The sequence below is a fragment of the Macaca thibetana genome, chromosome 7 (genome assembly GCF_024542745.1).
Source record: "Macaca thibetana thibetana isolate TM-01 chromosome 7, ASM2454274v1, whole genome shotgun sequence".
In the NCBI taxonomy this organism is placed as follows: Eukaryota; Metazoa; Chordata; class Mammalia; order Primates; family Cercopithecidae; genus Macaca; species Macaca thibetana.
In genome coordinates, this window is record NC_065584.1 from 114,767,626 (window position 1) to 114,789,720 (window position 22,095).

General features: G+C 42.3%; 2 protein-coding genes across 3 annotated transcripts in view; one reads left to right on the forward strand and one right to left on the reverse strand.

Moving 5' to 3' along the window:
• The window catches only part of CHRNA7 (cholinergic receptor nicotinic alpha 7 subunit), an 880,272-nt gene that overhangs the window by 515,095 nt on the left and 343,082 nt on the right, over positions 1-22,095 (reverse strand). The window lies entirely within an intron of this gene.
• The window catches only part of OTUD7A (OTU deubiquitinase 7A), a 370,474-nt gene that overhangs the window by 216,277 nt on the left and 132,102 nt on the right, over positions 1-22,095 (forward strand). The window lies entirely within an intron of this gene.

Below are 22,095 nucleotides of genomic sequence, written 5' to 3' on the forward strand. Positions count from 1 at the left end.
ATCAACATTTTATGGCTTTTGGCATATAGATCCTGTACATGTTTTGTTTTATGTATATCGGGGGGTGGGGTTGTAAGCTATTGTACATATTTTTTATTTCAGTTTCTACTTGTTCATTGGTAATATACAAAAATATAATTGATTTTTGTGTGGTGATCTTGTATCCTACAATCTTGCTAAAGCTAAACTCAGTTTGTTCTAGGAAGGTTGTGTGTGTGTGTGTGTGTGTGTGTGTGTGTGTTCTCCTTGGGATTTTCTACATAGGTGATCATATTGTCTCTGAGTAAAGACAGTTTTATTTCTTCCTTTCCAGTCTCTAGGCCTTTCTGGTTTTCTTGTCTTGTTTCACTGACGAGGACTATTCAAAAGGTTAAACAGCGGTGTTAAAAAAGAAGATCCTTGTGATGTTCTTAATCTCTGAGAAAAAGCAGTATTTCACCGTGAAGTAGAATGTTGGCTATAGCTTTTAGTAGATGGTCTTTATCAGGTGAAGAAAATTTCTTTCTATTCCAAGTTTGCTGAGAGTTTTCTAATAAATAGATATTGAATTTTTAAAATGAAGATCAAATGGGTTTTTTGCTTTAAACTGTTGCTATACTAGATTAAACTGATTGTCTTCCAGTGGTAAACCAGACTTTCAGCTATTTCTTTCCATGTTTCTATGTTCTACCGTTTTTTTCTTTGCTTCTGGGACTCAGATGATAGGACGCTCAGACCTTTTGTTGTTACCTAACATCTCTATGGTTCTGTTCAAGTTTTTCAACTTTGTCTGTTGTTCAGATTCAATCATTTCTATTAATTTGTTTATAAATTTACTAGCTACTTCCTCCATCATCTTCTGTTAGTGAGCCCATCCAGTGGGTTTTCTATTTTAGTAGTTGACTTTTTTCATTTCTAAGATTTCCACTTAGTTCTTCTTCGTATCTTCTATTTGCAAAACTTTCTGTATTTTTTAAGAGTACCCTTCTTTACTTGTACAATATTTTTAACAACTGCTTGAAAATCTTTGTCAAATAATTCCAGTATCTGTTTCATCTCAGAGTAGCTGTTCGCTTTCTGTATGCTGAGTATGCTTTCAGTATGCTGAATTGTATCCTAGACATTTTAAATACTATGTTTTGAGATTCTGGTTATCGTTAAAATCTTACAGTGAATGTTATTAACTTTATTTTAGAAGATAATCACTCCAAATGGGTTCAGACCACAAATTCCTAGTTCCTGCAAGACTTGTGTGGATTGTGGTTGCTGTGAAAGTCTTTGAGATGTGGATCTATCTCACACAAGTGCCACCTAGTGGCCAGCCTGGGACTCCGGTGGTAGTCTGTCCCGTATTTCAGCACTCGAAGTCTGTGTCATCTGTGTAGGGTCAGATCCACACATGCAGAGCTCAAGGGTAAGCCCAAGGGTTGATGAGCAACTGTCAGGGGTTGCTCTCCCAAAGCCTTTCCTCACTGTAACCTGCTCAGTCGTGTCTGGGTCCCTGGGCTCTACCTTTTCAACCCTCCAGCCAGCTTGGGTGGTTGAGGCTTGATTTACCCTACTCTCGGGTGCACGTGACTGAAACATGTCAGAGCCAAGCAGCCAGAAGCCAAAGAGAAAAAGCGTGAAGGTTGTCCCCACCTTCTGGGGACCGCAGACCCTCTCGTTGGAAAGGAAGTTTGCCTGGCCTGATGACTTTAATTATCTGCCATTTCTCACTAGGGCCACAGAATTTCTTGAGGTCTGGGGCACAGAGAAGAAAAACTTTTAGAAAAAGAAAAGAGGATAAATTAGAGATTTCCAGACTTTCTCAGAAAGTAGAGACCCCTTTCCTGCTTCTGTACCGAGTTGGTGGCTCTTCCTGGAATTAGGGCCCGCTCTGGATTAGGAGGTGCACTGAGTCCACACTGGGGAGACTGGAGGTGGGGAAGTGTCTCGCTCACCTCCAGCTCTGTGGCACTTCCAACTGCGGTCTCCTTTCTGCATTGGCACTTCCAACTGTGATCTACCTTCCTGAGCCCCGTCGCTGCTGCCTGCACGCTGTCCAGGGGTCCCGGGCGCACCCCAGTGGGAGAGAGGGTGGCAGTGCTGAGCGCTCACTCACCTCACCCACGGCTGGGTCCTGCCCTCGGCTTTCACAGGTAAGAGGACTGTGGTTCCATTGTGTGTGATGGATTGAGGTGTCAGAGTCATTTGGGTGAAGATTTCTCTAAAGTCAATATTTCAAAGAATGAAGTATTTTTGTTGTAAGTCCTCAGAATGATCTGTATTGGGAGGATGTCAGTAATGTGGGAATTTAGAGGGGAGATGTCTAAAGGGAAATAAATCCTCATGGTGGCAGAAGCTGAGTGGAAGGTACATGGTCCTCATTTGTAACTTCTTGTACTTTTATTTATTTCAAAATGAAAAGTTAAAAAACACCGCAATGATGGGAATCACAGCACAGCAGAGGGAGGCCAATAAGAGAGGAGGAGCAGAGGCTGATCACAACCTTGGTAAACTGAGGCAAGTGAACACCGACCTGCCTCCAGACAGAAGAGGGTGGCCTTGCCTGTTCGCCTGCTTCCTGTGTTACCAGATCAAACTTGGGTCTGGCGCTCTGGCACAGCAAAGCCAGAAACTGACGTCAAGCTTGCAGTAAGAGAAAGTGAGACATTTATTGCAGGGCAGCGAGCCAGGAGAATTGGGCAGCTCGTGTTGAAGCCCTGAATCCCCCAGTGCCATATAGGTAAGCATTTTCACAGGCAGGAAGAGTCTGGGCGTGGTGGCTCACGCCTGTAATCCCAGCACTTTGGGAGGCCTAGGCGGGCAGATCACCTAAGGTCAGGAGTTCGAGACCAGCCCGGCTAACCTGGTGAAACTCCGTCTCTACTACAAATACAAAAATTAGCTGGGTGTGGTGGTGGGCGCCTGTAATCCCAGCTACTCAGGAGGCTGAGGTACGAAAATTGCTTAAACACAGGAGGCATAGTTTGCAGTGAGCCGAGATTGTGCCATTGCACTCCAGCCTGGCAACAGAGTGAGACTCTGTCTCAAAAAAAAAAAAAAAAAAATAAAAAAATAAAAAAATAATAATAATAATAAAGGCGGGGGCAGAAGTTACAGGCAAAGACATAAATCAATACATGGAGGCTGTACATTGGTTTGACCTAGAAAGACAGGCCATCTTGAACCAGATGTGGGGCGAAGGGCACAGGTCATAGGTGGATTCGAGGATTTTCTGATTTACAATGGGTTAAGGAGATGAAGCTTTGTCTGCAAATTTGTGATCAGCAGAAAAGAATGTTAGCTCTGGTCTGTGGGCATGACCTCCTCTAGGCCCATCAGGAAGAATTTTAGAACAAAGAATGGTGGTCCAAGCTCAGTCCTCAGTTTCCCCTGTCTGAGGTCTGCATGCCAGCAGATAGCACTTTTCATTTGGTGAGGGTCCTGGTTTCAGAAAATCAACTCAAGGACTTGTGTTAAAATGTTACCTTTATTCTCTATAGGGAACTTGGGTCTATTCTGTGACTTTAACTTCCCTGGCTATTGTTTCAAGTTATTCTTCCCTTCTTGCTTCAGTTGCTCGTTTACTTCCCAGTGCTGGCTAGGTGCCTGGAAATGCCTTTGAGGGAACTCAAGATTTCCTTTTATCTTCATGCTTGGGGGCAGGTGCCCGGCAGGCCCCTAAGAGGGGTCTCTGCTCCATCTCATCTTCGTATCAACCCCTTGCATGTCCCTGAAGTGGTTCTCCAAAACAAATTCAAGTCAGGTAACTCCATTTCCTCAAATTGTTCATACCCCGCCCCCATTAATTACCTGCAAAATAAACTTCTCCACCTGGTACTCCAGCCCTTTAGCATCTAGTCCTATTCCATCCCGTCCCTCATTACCTGAGACGTCTCTTCACCGTCCCTTTCCCTGACTTGACACCCACCTCTGTGCTTCTGTCTTCACCCATTGCTCCTGCTGCCCCTCCCCCTGCACACACTGCCTCCCAGTTGAAATTCAGCTCTTCCTCCAAGATGGATCATGAACTCCCAGACAGCAAGGACCATACAAGGTTTTGTTCACTGTTTGCCCAACACTCAGCACGTATGAGTCCCTCAGTAGAGTGATCTATTAATAGCTGCTGGGGTACAGTGATAAGCAGCCAGACAGAAATCGCCCCCATGGAGACAGATGGAAATAAGTTATATAGTATGTTAGCCATTAATGCTGTGAAGATAACTAAGTTAGGGAGAAGGTAGCGGGTATGAGTGTGTACAGTTTTAAATAGGGTTGTCAGGGAAGGCTTAAGACTTCACTTAAAAAAAAAAAAGGGATCTGAGCAAAGATTTGAGGAGGTGCGAAAGCAAGCCATGTGGATGTCTGGAGGAAGAAGTTTCTATGAAGAGGTGAGGATTCACTGATCATTCCTTGCCCTCCTGTGGAACTTTGTGGACTTCTGCTGCAGCATGTACTTGGTTGTGCCTTGTTTTATAATTCATCACATGCTTGTCAGGCTGGATTTGCCCAGTCTTGAGCACATGCCACTGATTTAGCAGAATTCACAGCTCTGACATTTCCAAGTGTGTGCCATTAGAGGACTGCCATGGGCAAATCCCACACCCTTGAATGGGAACAAAAAGGTGGTCTAGGGACCATGAATCCTAAGCGGGAGTTAATGCTTGACCACAAGGTGTGATGGCCCTTGGCCGGGGCTGGGACTGTCTTGTCAGTGGGTCTAGAAATACTGAAAGGAAACCGTTGGCTGCCCTTCCAACTGTCCTGTTCCCACTAGGGAGAGCTCTGCCGTTAGACCAGACATATTTGGGGAAAAAATGGCAAAAACAGAAAAAATAAATAAACATCTCCAATCAGAATTCTAAGATACGTCCTCTAGCCCGGCCCCATTCAGGAAGACACATTCTTCCTTTAGAGATAAGAGTATTTAAATACTCTTAAACAGACCCATTAAGACCATTTGTGGTGAGTTTCCTTGTGTCACACTGATCAATTAAGTAGATCTGATTTCCCTCATTTCCTTCCTACTGGGGAAGCTTGTAACCCCCAGGTACCATCACTGGCCTATTTTGCTGGTTTTACTCAAAAGTCTGTGCCATTGTGGCTGCTTGAAATTAAACACTTTGGCCAGGCGCGGTGGCTCACGCCTGTAATCCCAGCACTTTGGGAGGCTCAGGCAGGCGGATCACGAGGTCAGGAGTTCAAGACCAGCCTGACCAACACAGTGAAACCCCGTGTCTACTAAAACTACAAAAATTGCCGGGCATGGTGGTGCACACCTGTAAACCCAGCTACTCAAGAGGCTGAGGCAGAGGTTGCAGTGAGCTGAGATCGTGCCATTGTACTACAGCCGGGGCAACAAGTGAGACTCTGTCTCAAAAGAAAAAAAGAAAGAGAGAAAGAAACACTTCCTCTCTGGAAAGCCAACCACATTCGTCCCAGCATCTTTCTTGGTGTCTGTGCATGGACAGAGCCTCCCCATTCCGCCATGTCCCCCACCACTTTGTGTCCTTCCACTTTGCTTCACTTATGTGCCCACCACTCCAGGGTTCCTTGAGGTCCAGGAATTCCATGCCGTTCGCTTTCACATGGCTGAGAGCCCCAGCGCTGTGAATGAGCTGTCCTGAGTGGGCACTCAGTAATGTGGGCGAGACTGAATCAAGCTGAAGAGGGAAGGAGCAAAAAAGCAACCAGAAGCTCTCTGATAGTGCAGCTCAGATTCACAGCCATGTTGTTAAACACTTCTTAAGATAAAAAATTAGCTGTGCAAACTGAAATCGATTTAAACGATTTTCTTTGATTAGGCAGGAAAGAGGAGGCTGCTACATATTAAGAACTCTCACTTAAGCCAAACCTTCATGTTTTCAGTCTCCAAGCAGGCATTGAGGGCCTCTGGGCTGCGTGTGGGAGATCCAGGAAGAAAGAAGAGTAGGCCCTGCCTTCAGGGTCCTTCCTGCCTAAAGCAATCTATAGGCAGCTGTGTTCTAACAAAACCTTTATTTATAAAACAGGCAGGCAGCCAGCCTATGGGCAGTAGTTTGCCAACCTGTGCTGTAGATTAAAAAAGGCTTGAGATCTGTCAAACAGTGATAATGTATGCACATTATTTGAATACTGATTCCAACAAACTAAAAAAGAAAAATTATAAGACAATCTGGGAAATGTGAGCACTTAACATTTACTGGATATTTGATGATATTAAAGAATAACTACTTTTAGATATGATATTTTTATTGTGATAGTGCTAAGAGAAATAAGATACATACTGACGTGGATGGATGAAGTAATATCATGCAGGGGTTTTCTGGGGACAGGCGAATGGGTGGGAGAGGAGATGAAACAGTATTATCCATGAGATGCTTTTTATTAAACCTGAACAGTGGATGCAAACAGGTTTATTATAAGCGATGTACGAATGTTTCCATAATAAAAAGTTTTAAAACAGACAGCACCAGGAAACCTCCGCTTCCAGCCAAGATGAAGTATCAGAATGTGGGTGTGCCCTCCCGCCTAAAGAAGAAAATGATAAATACGATAAACAAGACACTGAACATTAGATAGTGAAGGACAGTAGTCCCCAAGAGATTGGAAACAAACAAGGTTAGTCCTATAATTGCCCAGCTCACTGCCTTGAGAAAGTTTCTAGTGTGTGGTACAGGGAGGAGGAACCCAGAGGAAGCTTGCCCGACTCCACAATGGAAGGAGACAGAGCTTAGAGTCCCAGGAGTCCAGGAGGCTGGAGTCCACAGGTCAGATCCTGAGAGAGGAGACAGCTACACAGAGAGAACTGCAGTGATTCACAGAGCGTTTGCCTCTGCCACTCCGCCAAGTGTCAGTCAGTGCCTGTGTGTGAGGAAGCTATGTGGAGCTGGGGAGAGAACCACCTAAGAGGATTAGAGGAAACAGTGCCTGGGGCTGATACAGAGCCATGGAAAGTGCCTGTGCTCGCCAGCCAGGCCGTACAAGCACTGAATATAATACCTAGAAGGATCTTGCCTCAGTAATTGGGAATAATTAGCCCTGTAATAAAAACTTTTCTAGGGCTAGACACAGTGGCTTATACCTGTAATCCCAACACTTTGGGAGGCCAAGCGAGGAGGATCACTTGAGGACAAGAGTTCAAGACCAGCCTGAACAACATAGTGAGACCTCTGTCTCCACAAAAATCTTCTAAAAATTAACTGGGCATGGTGGCATATGCCTGTTGTCCTAGCTATTCAGGAGGCTGAGTTGAGGAGATCACTTGAGCCCAAGAGTTCGAGGTTATGGTGAGCTACGAGCGCACCACTGCACTCCAGCCTAGGCAACACTAAGACCCTGACTCTTTAAAAAAATAAAAGTAGGTAAATCACTCTGATCATACCTAATGAACCTTAAAAGCAAGAAGCAAGATCCAAAAGGATCAGAGTGAAATGGCCTCATTGCCTGACCCAAAGTTCTTGGTCTCACAGCCAAGGAAGTCAAGGACATGGCCACACCAAGGGTGAGGTTAGAGCAGAAGCAGAAATGTATTAGGTGAAAGAAAGATAATAGCTCTCTGCAGCAGAGAGGGGTCCCAAAAAGCATTGCCATTCAGCAGTGAAATGCAAGGGTTTTTTTTAAGCTAGCTAGTGGGGAGGCAGTATCTTATCTACATAGGGTGTGCAAAACCAGTTAGGACCAGGTGTGCCATCTGCATAGAGCGTGAATCTCTGGCATCCTCCACCCCAACCTTTTATTATGCAGGCAGTTCTTTTGACTGAGTTACTACACGTTGCTTTCCTACTGTGTATGTGCTTAAAAAGGAGAGGTATAGCCCCCGTGGTGGACACACCTGGCCCCAGGTACCCCTTTCTGTCTGTGCAGCTGCAAGCATCCCCCCATGCAAATTCCAGCTTCCTTATCTATGTTTGCACCCCGATCTTCGAGGCTGCTCTTTGTTGGAAAAGAAGTGATTTCCTGGGCTGCTTTTTGGTAGAAAGGAAGTTCTGCCAAGGGCTCTCTGCCCTAACCATCTGCCTGGCTGGTCTCTTTTTACCTCCTCTCTCACGAGTATTTCCAAGAAATGTAACTTCATTCTACAACAAAGCTCAATCATATTTATAGAAATATAAACTTGTCCAGCACCAAATAATGTCAAAGTCTTGCTGTCTGGCACCCAATCAGAAGTTATCAGGAATGCAAAGTAGCAGGAACATAGGACCCATAATGAGGAGAAACTGTTCAATCAAAGTCAAACCAGAACTGCTAGAGATGTTAAAATTATCAGACAAGGGCACTAAAAGTTATTATAACTGTACTCTATAGAATAGAATAAGCTGCATACTGACATGGTGTTCAAATGTTTAAGTAAAGATATGGAAAATACTTTTTAAAGCCTGAGTTGAACTTCCTGAGATGAAGACTACCTCTGAGATGAAAAAGTAACTCAATGGAATTAACAGCAGATTGCTTATTACAAAAAAGAGAAAGATTAGTGAATGTGAAGACATAGCAATGGAAAATATGCAAAATGAAACACAGAAAGAAAACAGAAGTAAAGAAATATTAAAGGCATCAGTGAAAGCCAGCTGCAGTGGTGCATGCCTGTAATCCCAGCTACTTGGGAGGTTGAAGCAAGATGATTGCTTGAGCCCAGGAGTTTGAGGCTAGCCTGGGCTACATAATGAGACCCTAATCTCCAAAAAAATAAAATAATTAAAAATTAAAGCATCCGTGAGCTGTGGAAAAATGTAAGCAGCCTGAAATAAGTGTAATTGGAATCCTTGAAGGAGAAGCATGAAAAACAGGAAAAAATTATTCAAGGAAACAGTACCTATAAGAAAATTTATAAGTTAAACACCTCTTATTAGAAAAGAAGCAAGGCCTCAAATCAATTACCTTAATTTTTATCTTGAAAACTAGAAAAAAAAAGAGCGAATTAAACCCAGACAGAATAAATGAAATAATAAAGACCAGAACAAAAAACAATGAAACAGGAAACAGAAAAATAGCATTGAAATTCAGTGAAACCAAAAGTTGATAAACCCATAGCCAGATAATCAGAGGAAAAAGAAGATACAAATTAACAATATCAAGAATGAAAGAGATGACCTCAGTACAGATTCTCAAGATATTAAAAGGATTATAAAGGAATATTATAAACAATTATATGCCAATAAATGCAGCAACTTAAATGAAATTCACAAACTATTTGAAAGGTACAAAATACCAAAGCCTATGCAAGAAAAAAAAAAAAATGATTTGGATAGCTCTATATTTATTAAAGAAATCCAAGTTGTAGTTTAAAACTTTCTCACAAAGAGAACTGCAAGCATCTATAGCTTCATTGGTAAATTCTACCACACATATAAAGAAAAATTTATACCAGCTCTTCCAGGAAATTGAAAAGGGGTTAAACTATACCAACTCATTCATTCTTTGCACCAGCATTACCCTAATACAAAACCAAGAAAGACTGCAGACAAATATTCCTCATGAAGAAAAATGTGAAAACACTGAAAAAAATTTTAGCAAATCAAATTTGGCAGCATATATAAAAAAGATACTACATCATGACCAAGTGGGTTTTATCCCAAAAATGCAAAACTAATTTAACATTCAAAAATCAATCAACATAATTTTCTGTATTAACAAACTGAGAAACAGAAGGTATATGATCATCTCAATAAATGCAGAAAGAGCCTTTGGTAAAATACAGATTCATTCCTGATTTTTAGAAAACACTCAGAAAACTAGAAATAGAAGAAGACTTCCTCAATCTTATATAAAGTATTTACAAAAAAAGCCTACAGCTAACCTGACACCTACCGATGAAATAAAGCTTTTCCGCAAAGATGAAGAGGGAGATAAGGATGCCCCCTTTCACCATTTCTATCCAACATTTTCCTGGATATTCTAGCCAGTGCAGTCAAACAATAAATTATAATTAAAACGCATCCAGATTGGAAAAGAAGAAGCAAACTACCTTTATTCACAGGTGACATGATGACATACTTAACATATCCAATGGAATTTAAAAGCATTTTTTGGAACTAGTAAGTGAAGTTAGCAGTGTTGTAAGATACAAAATCAATATAAAGAAGACAATTGCATTTTTACAATTGCAATGAATAATTGCATTATTTTTTAAAATACATTTTAAAAGTACTTTATTCAATAGCATCAAAAATATGAAATATGGATAAATTTACAACTGAAACTTCAAAACATTGCTTAAAGAGATGAAAAACCTAAATAAAGGTTTAAATGTACCATATCCATGGGTCAAAAGACTCAATATTGTTAAGATGTTGGTTCTCCCAGATCACTTTAAATTCAGTACAATCTCAATAAAAATCCAAGCCAGCTTTTTATGTAGAAATTAGCAAGGTGACTTTAAAATTCACACATAAATCCAAGGACAGAGCATAAACAAAACAAACTTTGAAAAATTGGAATAAAGTTAGAAGGTGTATTAGTCAACTCTCACATTGCTATGAAGAAATACCCAAGACTGGGTAATTTATAAAGGAAAGAGGCTTAATGGACTCACAGCTCCACATTACTGGGGAGGCCTCAGGAAACTCACAGTCATGGTGGAAGACAAAGGAGAAGCAGGCACCTCTTCACAGTGGCAGGACAGAGTTAGTGCAAGCAGGGGAGATGCCAGACACTTATAAAACCATCAAATCTCGTGAGACTCACTCATTATTCACAAGAACAGCATGGGGGAAACTGCCCCCATGATCCAATGACCTCCACCTGGTCCTGCCCTTGACACGTGGCAATTATGGGGATTACAATTCAAAGTGAGATTTGGGTGGAGACATAGAGCCAAACCATATCAGAAGTCTAACAATACCTGATACTAAAACTCATAAGAGTACAGTAATCAAAACTGTGATATTGATCAAATGTTCAACATGAGGACTATCCTTAATAATATTGCATTGTACACTGGAAAATTTGCTTTTAACACACACACACATACACACACATATGCACAAAGGGGTAACCATGAAATGATGAATAAGTTAATGTGCTTAACTATAATAACCATTTCACTATGTATAAGTGTGTCAGAACATCATGTCCTATACCTTAATATATACAATAAAGTAGTTTTTTTAATGTAGAGAATTAGATCAATGAAACACATTGGAAAGTTAAGAAACAGTTCACATATATGGACAACTGATCTTCAATAAGGATACAAAAGTAATTCAGTGCAAAAAATAATCTTTTCAACAAATGGTGGAATAATTGGATTTTCATATGCAAAAGAAATGAACTTTGGTTTATGCTTCATTCATATGCAAAAATTACCTTAAAATGGATGGTATTGCTAAATATAAAACCTAAAGCTAAAAAAGTCTTCTAGAAAAAAACACAGGGGAAAATATTTTTATTTTATTTTTATTTTTTTTATTTCCATCGGTTATTGAGGAACAGGTGGTGTCTAGTTACATGAGTAAGTTCTTTAGTGGGGATTTGTGAGATTTTGGTGCGCCCATCCCCCGAGCAATATAGACTGAACCCTATTTGTAGTCTTTTATTCCTGAGTCCTCAAAGTCCATTGTGTCATTCTTTTGCCTTTGTGTCCTGATAGCTTAGCTGCCACTTATGAGTCAGAACATACGATGTTTGGTTTTCCATTCCTGAGTTACTTCACTTAGCATAATAGTCTCCAATCTCAACCAGGTCGTTCAAATGCCATTAATTCATGAGAAAACCTTTTTAACCTTGGGTTAGGAAAAGATTTTCCAGACACAATACCCCATAAACAATCCATAAAAGAAAAAATTAATAAGTTGGACTTCATTTAAAAACTGCTTTTTGAGGATAGTGTTAAGAGAATGAAAAGATAAACTACAAGTTGGAAGAAAGTACTGCAAATTATATGTCTGGTAAAGCACTTGTTTCTAGAATATGTAAAGAACTCTCACGACTCAATTATTTTTGTAAAAACTATCCAATTAAAAATAAGCAAAAGGTTTGAACAGACTTCACCAAAGAAGATACATGGATAGCAAATAAGCAGGTGAAAAGACACTCGACATCATTAATCCTTAGAGAAATGCAACTTAAAGCCAGAATGAGATAGCACTACACACCTATGAGAATGACTAAAACCAGCAATAATGAGCATACCAGATCTCAGCAAGGATGTGGAAAAACTGGGAAACTTGTACGCTGCTGGTTTTGAATGGAGTGGTGCAGCAACTTTAGAAAACAATTCGGCAAGTTCTTCAAAATTAGACATGTACCTATCTATGTACAATCCAGCAAATTTTACTCCTATTTAAGAAAACTGAAAGCATTTGCCCATAGCAAAGCTTGTACACAAATGTTTTTAGCATTCTTAGTAAGAGCTAAAAACTGGAAACAACCTAAATGCCCATCACAGGTAAACGGGTAAACAAGTGGTAGTAGATACATGCACTGGAATGCTGCTCGGCTCTCAATCCAAAGGAGTGAATTATTGATATGTGCAACAACAGAGATGACTCTCAAGATAATTATGTGAAGTGAAATAAGTGAGATAAAAAAAAAACCCGACATATTGTACAATTCCACTTATGTAAAGTCTAGGAAATGCATACTGATCTATAGTGACGGAATGCAGGTCAGTGATTACCTCAGACAGGGCTGAGGGCAGCAGTGAGCAGCAGGGATTACAAAGCAGCTGAGGAATCTTTTGAGAGTGGTAGACATGTGTGGTATCTTGTGGTGATGGCAGACCTCAGAGGTATTGCAGATTCAGTTCCAGACCACTGCAATAAATATAGCGATAAGGCAAGTCACATGAATGTTTTGGTTTCCTAGTGAATGTAGAAATTATGTTGGCTAGGCCCAGTGGCTCACACCTGTAGTCCCAGCACTTTGAGAGCCAAGGAGGATGGATAGCTTGAGCCCGAAGTTCCAGACCAGCCTGGGCAGCATGGTGAGACCTTGTCTCAAAAAAAAAAAAAAAAACTACAAAAATCAGCCAGGTTTGGTGGTGCATGCCTGTAGTCCCAGCTACTGGGGAGGCTGAGGTGGGAGGATTGCTTGAGTCCAGGAGGCAGAGATTGCAGTGAGTGGAAATCGTGCCAGTGTACTCCAGTCTGGGTGACAGAGCAAGACCCTGTCTCAAAAAAAAAAAAAAAAGTTGTTTACACTATTCTGTAGTCTACTAAATGTTCATTAGCATTGTATCTAAAAAATGTACATACCTTAATTTAAAAAAATACTTTATTGCCAAAAAATGCTAACACTCATCTGAGCCTTCAGTGAGTCATAATCCTTTTGCTGGTGGAGGGTCTTGCCTCGATGTTGATGGCTACTAACTGATCAGGGTGGTGGTGGCTGAAGGTTGGAGTGGCTGTGACAATTTCTTAAAATAACACAATCATGAAGTTGGATGCATTTGATTGACTCTTCCTCTCATGAAAGATTTCTCTGTAGCATGTGTGATGCTGTTTGATTGCATTTTACCCACAGTGGAACTTCTTTCAAAATTGAAGTCAGTCCTCTGAAACCCTGCTGCTGCTTTATCAAATAAATTTTGTAATTTCTAAATCCTTTGTTGTCATTTCAGCAATGTTCACAGCATCTTTACAGGAGCAGATTCCATCTCAAGAAACCACTTTCTTTGCTCATCCATAAGAAGCAACTCCCCAACTCTGATCATGAGATTGCAGCAATTTAGTCACATCTTCAGACTCCACTTCTAATTCCAGTTCTCTTCCACCACATCTGCAGTTAATTCTTCCACTGAAGTCTTGGACTCCACAGAGTCATCCATGAGGGTTGGAATCCACTTCTTACAAACTCCTGTTAATGTTGATAATTTGACCTCCTCCCATGAATCACAGATGTTCTTAATGATATCTAGAGTTGTGAATCCTTTCCAGAAGGTTTTCAATGTACTTTGCCCAGATCTACCAGAGGAATCACTATCTATGGCAGTTGTAGCCTTAGAAAATGTATTTCTTAAGTAATAAGAGTTGAAAGTCAAAATTACTGCTTGATGCATGGGGTACAGAATGGATGTTGTATTAGCAGGCATGAAAACACTGATCTTGTACATCTCCATCAGAGCTCTTGGGTAACTAGGTCCATTGTCAATGAGCAGTAATATTTTGAAGGAAATCTTTCTTTCTGAGCAGCATGTCTCAGCAATGAGCTTAAAATATTCAGTAAACCAAGGTATCAACAGATGTGCTGCACCCAGGCTTCTTTGGTCCTATTGAGCACAGGAAGAGTAGATTTAGTGTCATTCTTAAGGGCACTAGAATTTTCAGAATGATAAATGAGCATTGGTTTCAACTGAAAAGTCACCAGCTACAATTGTCCCTGTCTGTAGAAGCTTTGAAGCCAGGCATCGACTTCTTCTCATCTAGCCTAGATAACATCTTCTTCCAATAGAGGGCTGTGTTGTCTACACTGAACATCTGTTGTGTAGTGTAGCCACCTTAATCAGTGATGTTAGCTAGATCTTCTAAGATCTAGAGATCTTGCTGCAGCTTCTCCATCAGCACTTGCCACTTTCCCAGTGCAATAACATAAAATTTTTATGTTATTGAAGATGGCTTTTTTCCTTAAACCTCATGAACCAACCTCTGATAGCTTCTAACGTTTCTTCTGTACCTTCCTCACCTCTCTTAGTCTCCGTAGAACTGAAGAGAATTAGGGCCTTGCTCTCGATCAGGCTTTGGCTTAAGGGAGTATTGTAACTGGTTTGATCTATCCAGACCACAGATCACGGAAACTTTCTCCATGTCGGCAATGAGACTGTTTCACTTCCTTGTCATTTGTGTATTCACTGGAGTAGCACTGTTAATTTCTTTCAATAATTATTCCTTTGCATTCAAAAGTTAGTTAACTGTTTAGTGTAAGAGGCCTGGCTTTTGGCCCATCTCAGCTTTTAAAATGCCTTCCTCACTAAGCTTAACCATTCCTAGCTTTTGATTTAAAGTGAGACATGAAACTTTTTTTTTTTTCGTTTGAACAACTTGACATTGTAGGGTTGTTAATAGCCTAACTTTAATGTTGTTGTGTCTCAGGGAGTAGGGAGGCCTGAGGAGAGGGAGACAGGAGAATCACCAGTCAGTGGGGCAGTCCGAATACACACAACGTTGATTAAGTGCATCGATGTGTGTGGGTGTGGTTTGTGGTGCCCCAGAACAGTTACAACAGTAACACCAAAGATCACTGAGCACAGATCACTATAACAGACATAATCCTAATGGAAAAGTTTGAGATATTACGAGAATTACCAAAATGTGACACAGAGATGCACAGTGGGTGCGCGCTGTTTGAAAAATGATGCCGATAAACTTGCTCAGCACAGGGTTGCCACAAACCTTTAATTTGTAAAAAGAAAATGCAGTGTCTGCAAAGGGCAATACAGTAAAGCACAGTAAATGAGGTGTGTCTGTATGCACATGTGTCAGCTTCTCAAATTGTAAACCTAAATATGTGCATTTTATTCAGTGTCAATTGTATAAAGCGATTAAATTTTTAAAAGGACAGATGCAGACAGCACCTGGCGTCTGGGATAAGGTGTATCATTTTCCTCTTTAGGGTAGGAACAGCCATGCCCCCTGTTTTCATGCTGCTGGAGACCAGCCGGCAGGTGGGGGGCAGTGGCTCTCCGTGCCAGTCCTGGGCATGCAGGTGGCAGTGCAGGGAGTGCCTTTCCCACATAGCCCCTGTTTGCAGCCACAGCTGTCCCTGCAGAAACTGGGCAGCCTGAAGTGAATTAACAAGACAGTTTTCAGATCTTCACTGACTTCCGGGTCTCACATGTCACATTTAACCTCCAGTTACATCGACTTTTTCAAACCCACTTAGGCATCTTAGAATTTTATCATTTACATTCTTTTATGTTGAATCAGAGAGTTGTAGTACATGCCCACTGTCTGCTTTCTACACGGGGTTGGAGTCAGCGCCTTCACACAACCTCCCCGGAAGCACCAGGCGCCATCCTCAGTGCAGCAGCAAGGCAGTGTCAGGGCTCTCCGCCCCCACGTCTCTGCCCGCCTGCTTCCATGGGCTGCTGGGAAGGATGTTTGGATGGGAGGTCTTTGTGTTTTCAGGCAGGAAATATTATTTGCTCCGCTAGCCCAAGCCTTACTAATTTACTGTGCAGTCGTCAACAAGTTTCTTGATCTTCTTGCTCTCTGTTTTCTCATCTGTAAAATTGAGGGCAGTGAGCAAGGTGGCCTGTAGGTCCCAGGAGCACCAAGGTAGTGCTGTATTTAGTACCAGGTTTTTCTCAGAGGAAATGGGGGCTACTTGGGGTCAAAACAAAGGATAGTCTTTCTAGATAGGGAAAGACTAGCGGTGGGTCAAAACTTGCCAAGAAGGACTACGAATGGAGCTTTGCCTGTGGCTTAAAAACTTTGGTCACAGACTTGGAGGGGCTCAAACCCCTCGCTTTAGAAGGCAGAAACCAAGAACCACTAAGGACCTAGGACTTGCTGACAGTGTCTTTGGAGTTTAAGGTGGAACTGAAGTGAGAGGTGATTTCCTTCCTGTCACATCCAGTGAGGCTGGGAATGGCTGGGTGCCAGAGGCAGGTCCCAGAACGTGGGAAGAGTCCTGTCTGCGTCTCCGGGGTCCCGACCTTGAGGAAAGCTTGCTGTCCCTTTGTCCTGCCTCACACTCCCTTTGGTTAAAGGTTTCACTCAGAGCCTGATGGAAACCTTCAGGAAAAAACAGCCCCAGACAGGGGCCGGGACATTGGGGAATCCTTGGGTGGTTTCTGTGTGGGGCGGCCCTGCTCTGGGGAGCACAGGGGAACAGGACTCCACCGCTGTCCTCAGGGCACTCATTCCCTGGTGCAGACATGCAGGAGCATCGCCTGCTGTATACAGCGCAGATGGGCACTGTGCGGGAGAAGCCTGTAGGAAGGGAGGCCTGGAGGGATGAGGAGGGAACTCCGCCATGAGCATGCACGGAGCTCGGTGAAGGAGGGCCTTGACAGACAGAGGCCTGGCGGGTGGAGGCGGGTGGAGAACATCCCGGCAGCACACACAGCGCGTGCTGTGGCATGATGGCAGGAACATGCATGCTGTGGAAAGGCAGGGAGGAGGTCCAGGTGCCCTGGGAAGAGCGCGTGTAGGGAAACGTCATGGAAGAGGAGACACCGAGGAAGACCCGACGCGGGGTCATGGCTGGTTTGCGTGCTGTGTGGAAACTGCCATAGACTGGCTTTGTCAGCCGTGGCAGAGAGAGGGGGTTGCGTTTTTCTCTTTTCAATTTGCTTTGGGGTTTCCCTGTCTCTGGAGAGTGGCTGTGAACTCCAGCCCTGCCCTGACGGGGCTCCAGGGAGGTGGCTATGCATGTTGACAATGTGCCTTCACGGGCTACTTCTTTATCCTGGCAGATGGCAGAATCCCTGTGTCTGGCCTGGGCCTTGGTCTCTCCGGGGAGACTTGTTTACCCTGTCAGATGCCCTTGAGTCTCTGGTCTGTGTCCGGTGTAGTTATTTATTTAGCCTACCAAGATAGCCACTCTCTGGGACACTTCTGAATTTGGAAAGAAGTTAGGTCCAGGTGTGTCGGTTGAGTGAGACACAGAGGAGGCCACTCAACGAAATGTATGAAATACCAGAAGCGTGAGTTCCTCGGGAGAAGAGGGCAGCACGCTCGACGGGGGGAGCTGTCAGGACCTGTGTGCTCACCAGCGGGTGGGGAGCAAGAGAGATGGAGTGTGGGCCCTGAGGGCTGAAGCCTTTATGGGGTCCAGGCCATCACCCCAGCAGGTTCCCCACAAGCAGTTGTAATTTGTCGGGTTAGAGCAGGTAGGCGCAAGTTACAGGAGGCCATGCTGTGAGCGAGGGGTGATCATTGCAGCATATGTGGGCAGTCCATGTAAGGTGTGAGCGTCTGCAGGGTGGGTCAAGTAGGTTGCATCTAGCTGTCCCTTAGGGACATGGTCACCGAGAGGCAGCTGTATAAGGCACATCTCTGGATCGACCATTTTGAGGGCCTGGGAAGAGGTGGAGACCTGGAAACTTTCAAGGGTGATTAAGCCCTGCTTTTGGTATGAGAAAGTCCAACATATATTCAAAATAGGTACCAAGAAAGCATATCATTATAAGAATTCACTGCAGAGGATCATCTGAAGGGTCTAAGGTGAGAAATGAATAGCTAATGTAGAAGCTGAAGAGGCATCCACAGGAATTATCTCTAATGAACTGGATCTCCCTCCAAGATAGAGATCAAAATTGCTTTAAAACAAATACAGGCCAGCTGCAGGGCTAACACCTGTAATTCCAGCACTTTGGGAGGCCAAGGCAGAGAATCACGTGAGGCGAGGAGTTGGAGCCCAGCCTAGGCAATATAGCAAGACCCTGTCTTTACTAAAAATACAAAAATTAGCCAGGTGTGGTGGTACACACCTGTAGTCCTGGCTACTGAGGAAGCTGAGGCAGGAGAATCATTTGAACCCAGGAGGTCAAGGCTGCAGTGAGCTCTGATTGCACCGCTGCAATCCAGCTTGGGCAACACAGTGAGATCCTGCCTCAAACAAAATTATATTCTGATTATCTGAGTCCATTAACACATTGTTCAAATGGATTTTTCTAGCTCCTCCAAGTTACAGATAGTTCCATGTGCACAGAACTCACCGCTCTCAAATATTTTCCCCACTAGTATACTACTAAATGTTTCAAACATGCAGAGAAGATGAAATCATTGCTCAGTGAACACCATGTACCCACCACCTAGATTCTACAATTAACATTTTACCCTACTTTCTTTATCACGTATATGTACCTATCCATCTATCCATTCTTCCATGAATCCATCAATTCATCTAATTTTTTATGTATTTCAAAATAAGTTGCAGATATGTAGCTTACATTTCACCTTAAATGTTTCTGCCTGGCTATTATTAACTGGAGTGTAATATGTGTTTTTGGTTCTTCTTTATGGTAAAATATATGTGCAATGAAATACACAAGCCTTTATGTATGCCATTAATAGGTTTTGACAAATAGACACACCTTGTGTCCGAAACTGTAATAAAAAAAATTAAACACTACCTTCCTTTCGAAAAGTTTCCTCACTTCTTTTCTTAGTCAAAATCCCTCTCCACCTCAGCCCACCCCAAGCAACCATTGTTCTCAAATTTTTTTTTTTTTTTTTTTTTTTTTTTTTTTTTTTTTTTTTTGCATTCCTAGGTTGGTTTTGCTTGTTCCGTAACCTCGTGTGAATGAAAGTGTACAGTGTGCACTGTTTGTGTCTGGTTTTTCCACCAAGCACGTTTCTGAAATTCATCTATGTGGAGTATATTAGCAGTTCATTTCTTTTGAAGAAAGAACGAAGTGTGCTAAGTAGTGTTTCATTGTGTGGCTATACCACAGTGTTTTTTGTTGTTGTTGTTGTTTGTTTGTTTGTTTGTTTGTTTTTATCCATCAATAGTTGATGGGCATCTGAGTAGTTTCTAGGTTTAGCTACTATCAGTAAAGCTACTACATACATTTCTGTAAAAGTCTTTTTATGGAGATGTGGCTTTGTTTTTCTTGGGTAAACACCTATGAGTGAACTCTGGATCCCAGGTAGATGTAGCCGAGTCATAAGCAGGTGTATGTTGAGTTTTACAGAAACTGCTAGACCTTTTCAACTGTGTTTATATTGTTTTATACTCCCACTGTAACAACATACGAGAGTCCTGGTTGCTCCATCATCTTTGACTTTAGTGTTGTCAGCTTTTTAACTGTAGCCATTCTGGTGCATTTGTATGTCATTCCATTGCAGCGCTTTTTTTTTTTTTTTTTTAATCAAAAATGTTTAGTCAAAGTCTCTTATTGCCGCACACAAAATCATCCCAAAATTTAGCAGCCTAAGACAACCATCATGTATTTCTTACACCATTTCTGAGGATCATAAGTCCAAGTGTGGCGTCCTTCTCAAGGTTACAGTCCAGCTGGGACTGCAGGACCTTCTTCCAGCCCCACTCGCGGGGCTGCTGGTGGCCTCAGTTCTTCACTGGCGGTCAGCAGGAGACCTCAGAGCCTCACCACAGCCTCTTCCTTGGCTACCTGGGCAACCTCATAAGTAATCAGTTGACTTCCCTCAGAGTGAGTGATCAGAGAGAGAGAAAGAGCTTCCAGTGGAAGCCACAGCCTATCATGGAGTAATCTCAGAAGTGACATCCCATCACATAGGCTATCATCCATCGGTCATACAGACTAACCCTAGTATAAAGTGGAGGGGGCCACACAGAGGGATCCTTGGGGGCTATATTGGAGGCTGGCCACCCCGCGGGGAGACAGTAGAAGCAGCCGCCTCGGGGAGGCAGATTGTAGTCAGGATCCATAGGAGCAGCAGGGAGCCCATGTGTTTCTGTGAAGTCTGCTGAAGCCAGTCAGAACATCCTGAGCCTGACTTACCACCCTTCTCTGGCCTGCTGCGGTCATGCAGTTGTAACATGGTGGTGTGAATGAATGAAACAAGGTATCCACAACACTGAAATGGAACATAATAGGGCCTGAACAGAGGACAGTTATGAATATTTCCATACAAAATGCAGTTTTATGCCCTTCATCAATGGTCATTTTCTCTCATTTTACTTTTGAAGACTAGATTTGCCAGAGTCTCTCTGGGGCCAACCCAGTACACCACTGAGAAGCTCTTGGAAAAAGCCAGATTTGTCATCATTTTGTTTTTGTTTCCTGATATTTGGAAAGTTTTCTTCCTTCTGTTTCTAAGTGTCCTCTACCTAACTAGTCATGGTGACTCCTTGGATAGTATTCTCCATGGTTTGTTGTGAAATATTAATGCTTACATTGCAATCTTGCAGCTTTCAGCAGGAATTATTTTTCTGATTGTAATCAGGCCTCTAAGAAGAAGCACCACTGATTTTAATTTAATGTTAAATTTGTACTAAGACTGAATCATAATGGTTAGACTAATCTAAATGGTGCAAATGTATAAAACTACATGTCCATGTGCTCAGTTCCTGCTTGTTTATGTTTTGTTATAAAGTAACAGCTTTTTAACATCAAATATATTCCTTGTAGCCACCTTACACTGACACTGCAAAACCTATTACAAAGCAAAGCCAACAAGACAAAGTCAAAATATTTCAGTTTCTTATTGAAGTATTGCATACCTCTAGAAATTACAACATCACTGTGTAACTTAATGAATTCTTAGAAAGTGTAGCATCAGTGCAGATATCATTGAAATCAAATCAAACTATGACTATCAGCAGCCAGAAATCTCTTTGCTTCCCTCTTCCTATCACAACACCTTCTTTCTCCCCAAAGGTAACCACAACTACAGTCATGGCTGCTAACACCTTGGGTTAGGCTTTCCTGTGCTTAGGCTTTGTATACATGGAATCATGCAGTATATATTCCTGTGTGTCTGCCTTCTTTTGCACGTAGACACATAGATATAAATGCATATAAATCTTGCCAGAGTTATTGATTATTCTTTTTTTCTCTTTTTTTTTTTTTTTTTTTTTTTTTTTTTTGAGACAGAGTCTCAATCTGTCACCAGGCTGCAATGCAGTGGCATGATCTGGGCTCACTGCAACTTCCGCCTCCTGGGTTCAAGCGATTCTTCTGCCTCAGCCTCCCAAGTAGCTGGGACTACAGGCACCTACCACCACGCCCAGCTAATTTTTCTATTTTTAGTAGAGATGGGGTTTCACCCATCTTGGTCAGGATGGTCTCGATCTCTTGACCTCGTGATCCGCCCACCTCGGCCTCCCAAAGTGCTGGGATTACAGGCATGAGCCACTGCACTCGGCCGAGTTATCGATTATTCTAAGTCTTTCCAAAGAACCATCTTTTGGCTTCGTTGATTCTCTTTGTCGTTTGTCATCTGTTCCATTAAAATCTGATGTTATCTTCATAAATGTTTGATATATTTGGTTGTAGATCTACCCTCTCAGCATTTGTGAGTTCTTTTCTTGGTCTTGTTGTTTCCTTTTTTCCTTCTTTATTTGTTGGTTAAATTTGCTATTTCTTAAAACTGTTTGAGATCAGTACTCAGATCAGGGGTTGGCAAACTGTTTTCCGTGACAGGACAGATAGTAAGTACTTTGGGCTTTGCAAGCTGCACATGCTTCCTGTCACATATTCTTTCTTTTAAATTTAAAATGTAAAAGCTGGCCAGGCACGGTAGCTCACACCTATAATCCCAGCACTTTGGAAGGCTGAGGTGG